The sequence below is a fragment of the Ambystoma mexicanum genome, chromosome 11 (assembly GCF_040938575.1).
Source record: "Ambystoma mexicanum isolate Mex_15411 chromosome 11, UKY_AmexF1_1, whole genome shotgun sequence".
Classification (NCBI taxonomy): Eukaryota; Metazoa; Chordata; class Amphibia; order Caudata; family Ambystomatidae; genus Ambystoma; species Ambystoma mexicanum.
Window position 1 is genome coordinate 822,614,227 of NC_090934.1, and position 16,338 is coordinate 822,630,564.

The 16,338-nt window shown below is 45.3% G+C and overlaps 6 non-coding genes across 6 annotated transcripts; all 6 read right to left on the reverse strand.

The window, feature by feature from the left end:
• Window positions 1-5,451: 5,451 nt before the first annotated feature.
• TRNAW-CCA (transfer RNA tryptophan (anticodon CCA)) lies at window positions 5,452-5,523 on the reverse strand. Its single transcript has one exon. It is a non-coding gene; the product is annotated as a tRNA-Trp (tRNA).
• A 313-nt stretch (window positions 5,524-5,836) lies between these two features.
• Window positions 5,837-5,910, reverse strand: TRNAN-GUU (transfer RNA asparagine (anticodon GUU)). The gene has a single exon. It is a non-coding gene; the product is annotated as a tRNA-Asn (tRNA).
• Window positions 5,911-7,700: 1,790 nt separating this feature from the next.
• TRNAW-CCA (transfer RNA tryptophan (anticodon CCA)) lies at window positions 7,701-7,772 on the reverse strand. Its single transcript has one exon. It is a non-coding gene; the product is annotated as a tRNA-Trp (tRNA).
• Window positions 7,773-8,085: 313 nt separating this feature from the next.
• TRNAN-GUU (transfer RNA asparagine (anticodon GUU)) lies at window positions 8,086-8,159 on the reverse strand. Its single transcript has one exon. It is a non-coding gene; the product is annotated as a tRNA-Asn (tRNA).
• Window positions 8,160-9,949: 1,790 nt separating this feature from the next.
• Window positions 9,950-10,021, reverse strand: TRNAW-CCA (transfer RNA tryptophan (anticodon CCA)). The gene has a single exon. It is a non-coding gene; the product is annotated as a tRNA-Trp (tRNA).
• A 313-nt stretch (window positions 10,022-10,334) lies between these two features.
• On the reverse strand, window positions 10,335-10,408 carry TRNAN-AUU (transfer RNA asparagine (anticodon AUU)). Its single transcript has one exon. It is a non-coding gene; the product is annotated as a tRNA-Asn (tRNA).
• Window positions 10,409-16,338: the final 5,930 nt, after the last annotated feature.

Below are 16,338 nucleotides of genomic sequence, written 5' to 3' on the forward strand. Positions count from 1 at the left end.
ATGACTGGAGGCAAGATGGTGCTTCCTCAGCATTTGCTCTATAGGACCCAAGAGCAGACACTGATAAATGCCTCCACTACTCATGAGTATGTGGAGAATTTAAGGAAACACCTCCAACATGCTTTTGCTTACGCTCAGCGGAATCTAGAAAGATCGGCTGATAGCATGAAGACCCATTATGACCTGAAAGCTTCCAGGAAGGAATATCAGGTGGGAGACCGGGTCTATCTATACAACTTCCAAAGGAACCAGGCCAAGCAGCGCAAATTTTTGCCTACATGGAAGGGACCCTTTGAGATCATCGACAAGATCTCCCCTGTGGCCTACAAAATCCACATCCCCAAAGGTCCTTTGGCAGTGGGGGAAGACAAGTGGGTCCACATAAACCAGTTGAAATGTTGCCATCCCAGGCACACTCTGCAACAACTGGAGGAATCCTCTGGAATCCTAGCGGGTATTGTCTCAGACTAATTCAGTTCCAACCATAAAACAGACCACATCTAGTCTCTAAAATATTGTGATTTGCATGAAACTGTCTCTTAGTTATACCGTTTTTTTTTTCCAAAATAAGAATGTAATGTTTTGTTATGATGAAATGCATATGCTGCCCCACTATCTCAACAGTGGTGGAAAAATGTCTATGAATAGGTATTGCCGCTCTTCCTTTGTCGTCCTAGGAGAAAGAAAACCTTGAGACGGGCCAAGGAGGACGATCCGGAGACCGCGAGCAGAGACGCAATGGGCCCGGGGTACCGCCCAATATTCCCATCAGGACCGGCGAGGAGAACCGATCGATCAGTACCGGATGGAGGAAAAGATGCTGAACTGTGCCATCTACCGGAAGAAGATGAGAACTACATCCCAGATCTTGCGTGTCCCACCAGTGAAGGATCAGATGGCCACCGCAAGAAGGGGGGCTTGTGGGATGTATTTACCCATGCATCCGAGCCCTACCTCAAAACTGTGCAGTACTGACATGAAAACATCATGATGGCCAGAGCTTCCCAGAAAATGCACAGGGAAATGCATGAAGAATAGGCTGCCACTCATTTTTGCCGATGTTATGGGCACAGAAAGAAACTGCCTAAAACCACCATGGGACTACCCACACAGTAGTCGGAAACCATTGGGAGTGGCAATGCTGATTGCCAAAAGCAAACCCATAACTGTGGAGAATTCGTTTTCTTAAATCCCAAAAAGGGGTGCAGTACCAGTACTCACCACTATCCAAAAGCCGGCGTTTTAAAACAACACCAGATTTTACTTTTTGCAAAACTGAATAAATGAACCCAAAACAGGCCAAAGAAAGACTTACTGAGAGGTGGATACAATGTAAAGTTATATTCTGAAGTGACTTGAAGGTTTATAACAAGACTGGCTGAGCTGGGGATTTCAGCAGTTTAAGTAAATTTGGACTGAAAGACATTAAAAATCTCAAGGTTTAAGAGAAATGAGTGACCTACTTTGAGTGTCACATAGGTTGCAATTGTTTAAATGTCATAGTTTTGAACTTAGAATCAGCATTCTAGCTGCATATGTAAAAAAATGTCTTGACTTAACTGGGGAACAAAAAGTGACATTTTATCTGAAACTTGGCTTAAGGAACTGAATTCTGCCTGGCAACTACCCCCATCAGGAGTGAAACTTGAGTCACAGCTGTGTTCCCAGGCCTATCTGCCTTTTGCTGGCCACACTAAGGATATGCCATCTCCCTGATAATTGAATTAAGGGGAGCCCCACAGAACACAGGAGCTCTGAACAATGCAACCCCCTTCACCCAGGCAGATGGTTTATTACAGAGGTCGTAAAGTAGCTTCCTCCTGAAGCAAAGGGGAGGGGCACTGCCTGTGAGAGCAAGCTGGCTTGGCAGAACTGGAAAAACCAGAAATTCAACCTTGTGCTGGAGGAAAACCACACCCCTTTGGGGCCAGAACATAACTCTAAAAAGATGAATAACTCATAGAGCGGACATGTGAAAATTTTATCAATGATACCATAATTCTTGTGATTTTTCTGCCCACATTTTAAGAGGTTTTTCGAACCGGTGGCATGTTCAGGGGGGTTTTAGCGGAAAAGAGGATATTACTCAAAATGTGTGCATGTGAAAAATCTGACACTTCATCAACTAATGTCCATACTCCTTGCGCACATGTGTGTAAATTTGGGGTAATGTACGGTATTGCAAACCAGTTAAAAAGTGCAAAATATTGCCATTTCTGAATGCAAGCCCCCAGGAAGAGCAAAGTTTGGACAGGGTATATCTCCTGTGATATGTGATGTGTGCATGTAATTTTAAACCAATGTTTACCTGTGCAAATATGTCTTTTGTTATCATATATAGAATGTGTGCAATTTGACTGGGGAGTGTCCTCTCTGCAAGCCATAAAATGACATCGCTCTGACTCACAGTTCCTTCCCCAATCAAGTGAGAAATGGAAGTTTGACCAATTAGAAGCTGAGAGAGAGGTAGGGTCAGTGATGCTCACACACACCCATTTTAAAAACACATAAAAGCAGAGAGACAGGACAGATAGGGACCTTCAAATCCATTTGCAGCTGGAAGCTCTGCCGGGAAAATCCATACTTTACCTCCATCAATCTCCAGAGAAAGCTGTGCAGAAAGATCCAGACTTTAAATCCCTCAATCTTCAGAACCAGAGAGAGCTGACCCAGATCACTGTGAAGTGCAGAGACCAGAGGCGAGTCTAAAACCTGACCAGATCCGTGGCGAGGTCCATTTCACTCAAGAATATAGTGTGAGTACCTAGAAAACTGTGCAGAACCAATCTCTTAGTTAAAATCATATAATTCAATCCATTTTTAATCTAAGTAGAACTGCAGCTTAGCAATTGTGTTATCCTGCCATCATTTTTAAAACTGAAAAAGTGCTGCGTTTAAAATTTGCAAAACCAAAAACGACCTTTACTAAATCGCTCATATCTCCGCGACCGTTTGTCTTAGAGACTTGCAGTAACTTTCATCTGGAAGCTGAGATCCTAGGCTTTCTTAGGACCCCAAAACGATAGTGATAGTCCTTGTAATTCCTCTGTAATAGCGCTCGGCGCATTCGCGAATTTTACCGCGATTTGCACATTTCTCCACGTGTAAAAAAATCTGCTGCTGCTTGCCTTCCATTTGCCAGAAATTCGTTTAACCTGCTAATCATTCCTGAATCATTGCAAGAGTGAGCCTGGACTAATATTAACTAGATACCACTCACCCTGAACCTCTGAAAGGGAATTAAAAGCATTTCCAGCATATTTCTCATCCATTGCTAGCACATATAAAAGCATTTGGGCCTGTGTTTTCAAAACTCCTATCTGTTTTCTTTAAGCGTGCTTGGGGGGGATTGAACTGAATTACATTGATTGCATTTCTGAGAACTGTGTGCTTTCCTCCCATTTCCTTGCATTGCATAAAGAGGGGGGGAGTGAATAGCCAGAGAAAAGTGATTACATTGTTTGGTTGAAATCATATTGAGTATTTTCTGTACTGCATTCATTGAATATTGCATCCACCTGAGCTTACATAAAGCATTCTGTACCACCTTCTTCTTTTGTTCCTATTCACCTGTGTGCTACCTTATCCATTTCATGTCAACTCCTTATTGATTATAGAGAAGCGTGTTGGTGCCAGATTCTCCGTTGTTAATATTTATCATATCAGATTAAGTGTGATATTCAATTATTAATTTACTATAAAGCGTGATATCTATATCTATTGTTTAAATTATCAAATAAACCTTTTAACTTGCAAAACAGAACTACTTCTTGGCTCAGTGGGGTCAGGAGGATTCCAAGAGAGGGGTGTTATATAGGGGTAGTCATCCAGAACGCATGAACTGGACATAAAGATATATCAATAAGGGTTTTCATTCAGTATTATAGACTAGGCGTTGACTTAGCTGTAGTGTTGAATTGAATCCTCTTACAGAACCCAGAGAACACGGGAGAAATGACTCAGGTTTACTGAGTGGAACACGCTGTGTCTTTGTGCCAAAAACAGCAGCGTCTTTTCGGTTAACAGCCGAACGCGCTAACCAATTGCGCCACAGAGACTCACTGGCATGTGTGTTCTGCCTTTGGCCTGATTGCATTGCTATTTTTTTCTGATTGGCAGAAAATCTGAACTTTTTTCTGAAAAAGGCATGCCTCTCTTAGCACTGCAGTGCATTAGACTGCTCCCTTGCTTCCCTGAGTCCCTAAATACACAACCACCTTGGGCACAATAGAAGACACATTCCAGCAGATTTAGCAAGAGTGCACCAAGGATTCTATATGTAGGTACCTTGCTGAGAAGCAAGACCTGCAGTTGCATTCGTCTGTTAAAAGAGGGCAGCAGAGTGCACCAAGAGAACTTAGGGGAAGTAGCTTATGTTAACTACTTGCCATGCTCTTTATAGATCCCTCTGTTTGACTGGGTGAATTCTAATTTCTGGGGTAGAGTAAGCAATTTTTGGATCTAGATGCTGTGCGCAACAGGAATGCTATATACTGCACTGTACTGCTACTGAAAAGTTACCAATTTTACAGGATGTTCAGGTAAGCTTTGTTTCAGAAAACAACTTGCTAGAGGCACTAAGACAGATTACTGGGACAAAGGAAGAGGGTTTGGGGATTAGCACTATGAAAGGTACAGTCACGCCCGAGACAACTCTGAGTGCCTCCTCAAATTCTAAGAAATGCGAATTGGGGTCCTACGCTTTTTATTGCCAGTGGATCTTTGTGTTTCAGACTAATGTGCACGCCTCCCAGAGCCCCTTGCAATGCACTTAGGGAAATATGGGAAGGTGCTGTGAAGCCCTCTCGCTGACAATGTCTCTCTTGTCTATAATGTACCTATGAGAGAGAGAGAAATAGGCAATGCGAGAGTGAAAAAGTAAAATGGAAATGTGTCTACTGAGACCAGTATAAGGGGAAATCCTCACAATCCAGGACCGACAGTTGATTGGGAGGGCGCTTACAGTTTTCTGACACCAGACCGGTACCTGAACTCACAAACCCAAACTGCAAAGTGATGGGCATTGCCATTAGACTGCCGACCCCCTTTCGGGGCCCCAGCATATATCGTTTAGTCACACCTAGAGTTCCCAGGACAGTGCAGCATTCAGCGATTACACGAAAATATTGACAGCGCTAGGAGGCCATGCAAATGGCAGAGGTATGCTTTACAAAGCCCACGTAGCGTGCACAAAACAGCACATCAGTCAGGCCCACTTGAAGAGATGGTAAAGAGGAAATACTTCTGCTGCATCCAGTAAAACATAGAGATTGGCCTGCTTTAGAGGTTGACCATGTCCTTCATGGGTGTCTGTCAATATGATACTTCCCTGCTGCAAAGCTTACATTCGAAACGCCAGAACAACTAGGCCCAGAGCACAAAGATGCAGTCAGGTTGAAATAACGAGATACTGAAGAGCAATTTTGTATTTCAGAGTGGGAAAAGCAAATATGACCCCGACGTGATTTGAACACGCAACCTTCTGATCTGGAGTCAGACGCGCTACCATTGCGCCACGAGGTCCTTGTGGCAGTCCACCTGGTGTGTCTGATGACAGAATAAAGGTAGGAGACGTACATGCACCTGCAGAGCCTCATTGCTTCTTTAAGTAGACTGGCTAGGATAGCTTCCTTCTGTGCATCAGTACACGCTGCAGCCAAACCCTTCCCATGAAGTCTTGATGTTTATGAATTGAATGGCAAGTTTTGAAAAACTAAAGCAAGCGAGAAGAATTGCTTGCAGTTTATTGGATTTTTTGGACGTCAGCAGACGAGACCTGCGAGAGGTAAACAGAAGTTCATAGTTGGTCATGCTGAATTTTTGAGCCAAAATGCATCGTCCCTGGGTGGGCTTGATCCACCAATCTTTCGGTTAACAGCCGAACGCGCTAACCGATTGCGCCACAGAGACTCACGCAGTGCTTACACTGGGGCCTGATTGGTGTGCTGTTTGCTTATGCTTCCCAGGCAACCTGAAAATATTTCTAAAATAGCTCTATTTCCCACAGCAAATCAGGGTATCAAGCACTTCCCTACCTCCCCTAATCCACAAACACAGGGGATTTAGTAGAGGACAGAGCCCATCAACAGTGCACCAAATGTCCTCTGTGTAGGCATAACTTGCTATGAGGAGAAAGCCACAGTTGCGCACTTGTGTTAAAAGGGGACAGTAGGCTGAACCCAGAGAACACGGGAGAAATGACTCAGGTTTACTGAGTGGAACACTCTGTGTCTTTGTGCCAAAAACAGCAGCGTCTTTTCGGTTAACAGCCGAACGCGCTAACCAATTGCGCCACAGAGACTCACTGGCATGTGTGCTCTGCCTTTGGCCTGATTGCATTGCTATTTTTTTCTGATTGGCAGAAAACCTGAACTTTTTTCTGAAAAAGGCATGCCTCTCTTAGCACTGCACTGCATTAGACTGCTCCCTTGCTTCCCTGAGTCCCCAAATCCACAACCACCTTGGGCACAATAGAAGACACATTCCAGCAGATTTAGCAAGAGTGCACCAAGGTTTCTATATGTAGGTACCTTGCTGAGAAGCAAGACCTGCAGTTGCATTCTTCTGTTAAAAGAGGGCAGCAGAGTGCACCAAGAGAACTTGGGGGAAGTAGCTTATGTTAACTATTTGCCATGCTCTTTATAGATCCCTCTGTTTGACTGAGTGAATTCTAATTTCTGGGGTAGAGTAAGCAATTTTTGGATCTAGATGCTGTGCGCAACAGGAATGCTATATACTGCACTGTACTGCTACTGAAAAGTTACCAATTTTACAGGATGTTCAGGTAAGCTTTGTTTCAGAAAACAACTTGCTAGAGGCCCTAGGACAGATTACTGGGACAAAGGAAGAGGGTTTGGGGATTAGCACATCTCCTATGAAAGGTACAGTCACGCCCGAGACAACTCTGAGTGCCTCCTCAAATTCTAAGAAATGCGAATTGGGGTCCTACGCTTTTTATTGCCAGTGGATCTTTGTGTTTCAGACTAATGTGCACGCCTCCCAGAGCCCCTTGCAATGCACTTAGGGAAAGGGGGGAAGGTGCTGTGAAGCCCTCTCGCTGACAATGTCTCTCTTGTCTATAATGTATCTATGAGAGAGAGAGAAATAGGAAATGCGAGAGTGAAAAAGTAAAATGGAAATGTGTCTACTGAGACCAGTATAAGGGGAAATCCTCACAATCCAGGACCGACAGTTGATTGGGAGGGCGCTTACAGTTTTCTGACACCAGACCGGTACCTGAACTCACAAACCCAAACTGCAAAGTGATGGGCATTGCCACTAGACTGCCGACCCCCTTTCGGGGCCCCAGCATATATCGTTTAGTCACACCTAGAGTTCCCAGGACAGTGCAGCATTCAGCGATTACACGAAAATATTGACAGCGCTAGGAGGCCATGCAAATGGCAGAGGTATGCTTTACAAAGCCCACGTAGCGTGCACAAAACAGCACATCAGTCAGGCCCACTTGAAGAGATGGTAAAGAGGAAATACTTCTGCTGCATCCAGTAAAACATAGAGATTGGCCTGCTTTAAAGGTTGACCATGTCCTTCATGGGTGTCTGTCAATATGATACTTCCCTGCTGCAAAGTTTACATTCCAAACGCCAGAACAACTAGGCCCAGAGCACAAAGATGCAGTCAGGTTGAAATAACGAGATACTGAAGAGCAATTTTATATTTCAGAGTGGGAAAAGCAAATATGACCCCGACGTGATTTGAACACGACACCTTCTGATCTGGAGTCAGACGCGCTACCATTGCGCCACGAGGTCCTTGTGGCAATCCACCTGGTGTGTCTGATGACAGAATAAAGGTAGGAGACGTACATGGACCTGCAGAGCCTCATTGCTTCTTTAAGTAGACTGGCTAGGATAGCTTCCTTCTGTGCATCAGTACACGCTGCAGCCAAACCCTTCCCATGAAGTCTTGATGTTTATGAATTGAATGGCAAGTTTTGAAAAACTAAAGCAAGCGAGAAGAATTGCTTGCAGTTTATTGGATTTTTTGGACGTCAGCAGACGAGACCTGCGAGAGGTAAACAGAAGTTCATAGTTGGTCACGCTGAATTTTTGAGCCAAAATGCATCGTCCCTGGGTGGGCTTGAACCACCAACCTTTCGGTTAACAGCCGAACGCGCTAACCGATTGCGCCACAGAGACTCATGCAGTTCTTACACAGGGGCCTGATTGGTGTGCTGTTTGCTTATGCTTCCCAGGCAACCTGAAAATATTTCTAAAATAGCTCTATTTCCCACAGCAAATCAGGGTATCAAGCACTTCCCTACCTCCCCTAATCCACAAACACAGGGGATTTAGTAGAGGACAGAGCCCATTAACAGTGCACCAAATGTCCTCTGTATAGGCATAACTTGCTATGAGGAGAAAGCCACAGTTGCGCACTTGTGTTAAAAGGGGACAGTAGGCTGAACCCAGAGAACACGGGAGAAATGACTCAGGTTTACTGAGTGGAACACTCTGTGTCTTTGTGCCAAAAACAGCAGCGTCTTTTCGGTTAACAGCCGAACACGCTAACCAATTGCGCCACAGAGACTCACTGGCATGTGTGTTCTGCCTTTGGCCTGATTGCATTGCTATTTTTTTCTGATTGGCAGAAAACCTGAACTTGTTTCTGAAAAAGGCATGCCTCTCTTAGCACTGCAGTGCATTAGACTGCTCCCTTGCTTCCCTGAGTCCCCAAATACACAACCACCTTGGGCACAATAGAAGATACATTCCAGCAGATTTAGCAAGAGTGCACCAAGGATTCTATATGTAGGTACCTTGCTGAGAAGCAAGACCTGCAGTTGCATTCTTCTGTTAAAAGAGGGCAGCAGAGTGCACCAAGAGAACTTGGGGGAAGTAGCTTATGTTAACTACTTGCCATGCTCTTTATAGATCCCTCTGTTTGACTGGGTGAATTCTAATTTCTGGGGTAGAGTAAGCAATTTTTGGATCTAGATGCTGTGCGCAACAGGAATGCTATATACTGCACTGTACTGCTACTGAAAAGTTACCAATTTTACAGGATGTTCAGGTAAGCTTTGTTTCAGAAAACAACTTGCTAGAGACACTAAGACAGATTACTGGGACAAAGGAAGAGGGTTTGGGGATTAGCACATCTCCTATGAAAGGTACAGTCACGCCCGAGACAACTCTGAGTGTCACCTCAAATTCTAAGAAATGCAAACTAGGGACCTACCCTTTTTATTGCCAGTGGATCTTTGTGTTTCAGACAAATGTGCACGCCTCCCAGAGCCCCTTGCAATGCACTTAGGGAAATGGGGGAAGGTGCTGTGAAGCCCTCTCGCTGACAATGTCTCTCTTGTCTATAATGTATCTATGAGAGAGAGAGAAATAGGCAATGCGAGAGTGAAAAAGTAAAATGGAAATGTGTCTACTGAGACCAGTATAAGGGGAAATCCTCACAATCCAGGACCGACAGTTGATTGGGAGGGCGCTTACAGGTTTCCGACACCAGACCGGTACCTGAACTCACAAACCCAAACTGCAAAGTGATGGGCATTGCCACTAGACTGCCGACCCCCTTTCGGGGCCCCAGTATATATCCTTTAGTCACACCTAGAGTTCCCAGGACAGTGCAGCATTCAGCGATTACACGAAAATATTGACAGCGCTAGGAGGCCATGCAAATGGCAGAGGTATGCTTTACAAAGCCCACGTAGCGTGCACAAAACAGCACATCAGTCAGGCCCACTTGAAGAGATGGTAAAGAGGAAATACTTCTGCTGCATCCAGTAAAACATAGAGATTGGCCTGCTTTAAAGGTTGACCATGTCATTCATGGGTGTCTGTCAATATGATACTTCCCTGCTGCAAAGCTTACATTCGAAACGCCAGAACAACTAGGCCCAGAGCACAAAGATGCAGTCAGGTTGAAATAACGAGATACTGAAGAGCAATTTTATATTTCAGAGTGGGAAAAGCAAGTATGACCCCGACGTGATTTGAACACGCAACCTTCTGATCTGGAGTCAGACGCGCTACCATTGCGCCACGAGGTCCTTGTGGCAGTCCACCTGGTGTGTCTGATGACAGAATAAAGGTAGGAGACGAACATGGACCTGCAGAGCCTCATTGCTTCTTTAAGTAGACTTGCTAGGATAGCTTCCTTCTGTGCATCAGTACACGCTGCAGCCAAACCCTTCCCATGAAGTCTTGATGTTTATGAATTGAATGGCAAGTTTTGAAAAACTAAAGCAAGCGAGAAGAATTGCTTGCAGTTTATTGGATTTTTTGGACGTCAGTAGACGAGACCTGCGAGAGGTAAACAGAAGTTCATTGTTGGTCATGCTGAATTTTTGAGCCAAAATGCATCGTCCCTGGGTGGGCTTGAACCACCAACCTTTCGGTTAATAGCCGAACGCGCTAACCGATTGCGCCACAGAGACTCATGCAGTGCTTACACTGGGGCCTGATTGGTGTGCTGTTTGCTTATGCTTCCCAGGCAACCTGAAAATATTTCTAAAATAGCTCTATTTCCCACAGCAAATCAGGGTATCAAGCACTTCCCTACCCCCCGTAATCCACAAACACAGGGGATTTAGTAGAGGACAGAGCCCATCAACAGTGCACCAAATGTCCTCTGTGTAGGCATAACTTGCTATGAGGAGAAAGCCACAGTTGTGCACTTGTGTTAAAAGGGGACAGTAGGCTGAACCCAGAGAACACGGGAGAAATGACTCAGGTTTACTGAGTGGAACACTCTGTGTCTTTGTGCCAAAAACAGCAGCGTCTTTTCGGTTAACAGCCGAACACGCTAACCAATTGCGCCACAGAGACTCACTGGCATGTGTGTTCTGCCTTTGGCCTGATTGCATTGCTATTTTTTTCTGATTTGCAGAAAACCTGAACTTTTTTCTGAAAAAGGCATGCCTCTCTTAGCACTGCAGTGCATTAGACTGCTCCCTTGCTTCCCTGAGTCCCCAAATACACAACCACCTTGGGCACAATAGAAGACACATTCCAGCAGATTTAGCAAGAGTGCACCAAGGTTTCTATACGTAGGTACCTTTCTGAGAAGCAAGACCTGCAGTTGCATTCTTCTGTTAAAAGAGGGCAGCAGAGTGCACCAAGAGAACTTGGGGGAAGTAGCTTATGTTAACTACTTGCCATGCTCTTTATAGATCCCTCTGTTTGACTGGGTGAATTCTAATTTCTGGGGTAGAGTAAGCAATTTTTGGATCTAGATGCTGTGCGCAACAGGAATGCTATATACTGCACTGTACTGCTACTGAAAAGTTACCAATTTTACAGGATGTTCAGGTAAGCTTTGTTTCAGAAAACAACTTGCTAGAGGCACTAAGACAGATTACTGGGACAAAGGAAGAGGGTTTGGGGATTAGCACATCTCCTATGAAAGGTACAGTCACGCCCGAGACAACTCTGAGTGCCTCCTCAAATTCTAAGAAATGCGAACTGGGGTCCTACGCTTTTTATTGCCAGTGGATCTTTGTGTTTCAGACAAATGTGCACGCCTCCCAGAGCCCCTTGCAATGCACTTAGGGAAATGGGGGAAGGTGCTGTGCAACCCTCTCGCTGACAATGTCTCTCTTGTCTATAATGTATCTATGAGAGAGAGAGAAATAGGCAATGCGAGAGTGAAAAAGTAAAATGGAAATGTGTCTACTGAGACCAGTATAAGGGGAAATCCTCACAATCCAGGACGACAGTTGATTGGGAGGGCGCTTACAGTTTTCTGACACCAGACCGGTACCTGAACTCACAAACCCAAACTGCAAAGTGATGGGCATTGCCACTAGCCTGCCGACCCCCTTTCGGGGCCCCAGCATATATCCTTTAGTCACACCTAGAGTTCCCAGGACAGTGCAGCATTCAGCGATTACACGAAAATATTGACAGCTGTCGGGGGGAAATTCTGCCGGGGTCGGCCGGGCCGTCCGCAGACCTCCGGGCAGGGAGGCCCCAACTCCTCCCGTATATCCCAGATGAGATAGAGTATGAGACACACACAAGGAGCAAGGTGACTCTGCTGTTTATTTATACAAAACGGCAGGGATGGGTCAAGGAGCGTACGCGTTCGTCCTGACACACACCCAATCGTGGGGCTCGCAGGCCCTTTTTACTGTATTATGACGCGCTACTTGCGTCACTTCAGAAAGTTAACAAAAAACCTATCGCCACTCTTAATTGGTTGCTCGAGTGGTAGGGTTAGTATAGTACACATATAGAGAATGATATTAGTGGACAAGGTGTAATCAGGTGGTATATCTGGGTTGTCCCTACAATTAGATACATAAGAATTGTTACATGAAGACTCCTGAGGATTGGCTAATATTACTGACGTCTGAGATAAGAGCCCCATGTTCTGATTGGTGCACTCGTGAGCTTCCCAGCCTGGGACCACCGTTGTTCCCAGCTCTCGGTGTACCTGTGATTGCAACAATGTTTCAATATGGGTACGTGCAGACAATGTGAGGATTTATTCATAGGTGGAAGGCTGACCGCTCCCACTATAGCAGATGTCCATTGAGCCTTTCAAGTGTATCGGCCTGTGTCTCGTAGCGAGGGACCCAGACGCCTTTTTTCTCCTGGGTTTTGGCATCTCGTCAAGTTCGGCTTGGTCACGTGGGGAGGGACCGTGAAAGAGGCAGAATTCTGCACAATTAACATTGTTTTTTCTACTGCGCGTTTGGTTTAATTTGCCGGCGTGACTTTATCGTTGGGGCGCGGAGTGCGAGGTTGCAACATCGTGCCTTTGATGATTTGTTCTTGGAATGTGAGTTTGCAACATTGCGACCTTGGCTGGTTGCTCCACCGGGTTCTTTCTGCAGGATCAGCAACCTGACTCTTGCTTTGTTAATGTCCACGGGAGCTCTTGGTTGAGGCCTACTCGGGCCTGGTGCATAATTAGTCCGTTTGGTGCATAGGTGCTTTTAGGTTATAATAGCATATATTTCCATGACCAGTATCGTGTTTCCATTATACCTCTATTGTGGTAATGGGTTTCAAGAGAAGCGTGAGCAAGCGTTATAGATGAGTTCATGATGCGTCTTGCGTTTCTGCATTCTGAAAGCCTATGTAAAAATAATAAAGATGCACGTCCGTGAATATGCCTGTCGCCTACGTCAGAGCACTGAGTATGTTCTTCGTGTAGATTGGTGTGGAAATGTTCAGTGTGTATATTTGTACAGAAGTGCTTCCCGTTGTCTAGGTCGTCATGGCATCTCTAACGACGTGTGGATTTTAGTCTAGCTGATCCGAACCGCAGGTGTCGGCATGGCCAGTGCGGGCTGTTGGGCAGGCAGATGGACACATCCGTATGTTCCTGTACCAGGGTACCTGGTCGTCTGGTAAATGGACAAACTCTTCTCGCGGCGGGTGTCTGGGCTGTGACCCTCTAGGCCAAGCGCGAGAGGTGAAGGACGGGAGCCTGGTCTTCCATTCTCCCACTTCAGTCCCCCCTCTGGTCGACTTGTCGACCACAAACATATCCTTCTCGTTATCTCCTCTTACCCTCCATATCTTAGTTATCCCTCCGAGATGTCCATAATGGTTTACATGATCTTCAAATGACCAATACATATATTCACATGTTCCTCCAGGAGTACAGTATACCCATCTTCCTATGTAGCTCCTGGGGTTCCTTGGGTTCTCGATCTTCACTGATGGTGGGTCTAGATGGTTGGTGATGATTTGGGTGCGCAACTTCTCCCTCTCTTGTATTATCACCCCTGTATGCTGGCCGTCATCTGCTGGCATTAAGGGGTGCATTCCCACCATTTCCAGCAACTCGTCAGTCGTGCGTGCCTTCCGGGCGTTCCAAAATCTAATTATGATCAGAGTAGCTCCAGCCAAAATAGTACACCCCACTATTATTTTCAGTCCATCTGACAGCCAGGATGGCATCCATGACCATAATAGTGAAAACCAGCTCTTATCCTTGTCTACACCGTTACTTTCATCCATCATTTTGGAGTGCATCTGGGCCAATTGTGATACTGCTTCTGTCAGTGTACCATTGTCAGCATCGTTGGCAGGTATGAACGTGCAGCAAGATTGTCCTATCTTTGCACAAACTCCTCCTTCCATTGCTGTGAGAAGGTCCAATACATATCTGTTCTGGAGTGCTACCATCCTTACAGCTCGCAGCTCCTCTTTAATTGCGTTGAACCCATTTACTGTTGAATTGATGGTCATCATTAGTTCCCATCTGGTTATTTGGAGCCATTTTGCGTTTGCGTATGCCTGCAGTCCCGGATGTATTATTGAGGAGAAGAACATTGCTGCTCTGCTGAATAGTCTGTGTTCTGGCGGTATTGATGTTAGTTCCGTTTCCGACCTTCCCCACAGGTAATTTCCTGTCAGTGGCTCTCCTTGTCGTTTTCTCCTATTTAGGACAGTATCATTGCTGTTGGTCCTGTTCTCTTGCTCCTTCAGAAGTGGTGCAGATCTCTTTCTTCTCTTATCCCCTTCATCCATTTTAGGGAATTTCGCCACATCGACATGCTTCTTAGGTACCACTAATGATGGTACATTGACGTGTACCATTGTGTACACACCATTCCACAGGGGAGGCAGTGTATGATATGCCTTTTCTCCACAGGCCCAATAATGGTCCATTATTACTGCTGTTCCCGCTCCCCCCTCAGGTAACTCCATCACGCTTGCACAATTGGTGTTATATCCTACGTCCACCTCTCCTTTATGCTGGTAGCATACTTTGGGCGCAGTCAATGGTAGTATTGTTATTGGGTCTTCATCTTCTTCTACCCACGTGAGCATTGGTACGTACTTGATCCACGTCGTCCAACATCGATGATTGTGTGTCTCGATGGTTGAGATAGTTTCTTTTGTTACCATGTTGCTGCCAATCACTCCTATCTCCCAGCTGTTGTCCAGATACACCTTTCCTGTTATCGTCAGTAGCGGCCTCTCCCAGCATCCTTGTTTACCCGGAACTTCAGTGGCGTACCAATCACATGGTAGATACTGCAGTGTTACCTTCTTTGTTTCTCCTTTTGCAGGGCCACTTGTTATGTATTTGAATGCTTCAGCATGTAAACTGGTCTTGTGATAACTCAGATAGGTCTTGAGGAAGTTGTTTTCATATGGGTATGAGTCTCGTGTTTTCCATGTCATGTGCACTACTGTTCCTTGAAATCTTCCTTTAGTTTGGAACAGGGCCAAATATATTATGCACTGTGCTGTCTTTTCATCTATTTCAGTGGCAACAAATGTTCGTGAAGCGCTCATGGCGTATGGTATTAATGAGCAAACGTAACAGCTATCCTCAGTTGTCTGCTTACCAATGCGGGTCATGTGCTGGTACCATATGTTGTTTGTGACGTGTGCTGAATCTTGTACATAATTATCAATACCTTTATTGTCTGAGTATGTGCTGCGTTTAACTCTATTTTGCTTGGGTGCAATGTTACTATTACCACCTGACGTAACACCTGTTGCAGCAGGGAACGGGGGTATATTAGGTTTGGGTGCAGCAATAAAATTGATAGCATAGCTGTACTGCCAGACAGAGGCAGCCAAGAACCCGGTGATCATAAAAATCCCTATTATTTTTATTACATATGCTAATCTCACCGGCATTTTGCTCTTACCTTGCTGCAGTCCTGGCAGCGTATTCTTGTGACGTTAAAGTTGCCCGCCTAAAAATTCTCAAAAGTGCTCGTTATTAAATGTTAGTTTTGTTTCCTTTAAGCTCTCCCTATCAAGTAGTCATTCAGTGCCCAGGCGAAGAGCTGCTCCCACGCTACTCTAAGTGATCGGTCTCTTAGGACCGGCAAGTATGGGCGGAGGTGGGGCATGTAATTTTCTATGGCCAGGAGGAAGGCTGTGTAGTAGACACGTACCCTTCTCCTTTTTAGGTATGATGGCCTTTTTATTTCGTATACAAATTGGTGTGACAATTCTTCTGGGTAGTTATCGTCTGGCAGCACCATCTACGCCTGTACACTGAACTTGTTAATTAGCTTTTCTTAACAATACAATATTACGCAGTTCCTGTATGTGCGAGAGAAAAAAGAGAACATTCACGTGTTTACATGTGTATTGGTGCAAGCAATGTCCTTCAGTTTTAGTTACAACTGTACTTAGGAGTCAATGGGGGGGGTTTGCGCTCAGATGGCGGAAGTATTTTTACTCTTTGAGCGTGTGACCATGGGGTGGGCAGTATGGGGATCACCCCTTTCTTCGTCAGTTATCGTCTCCGAGGGAACAATTGGGTCGTTGTCTGTGATGAAACTTTCTTCCGCTGTCGGGGATGTTGTTGCTGTTCTTCCAATGGACCTGTCGTTGGTGCTGGGGCGGGTCTGCAGTTTGTAGATCTTTACACCATGTAGGT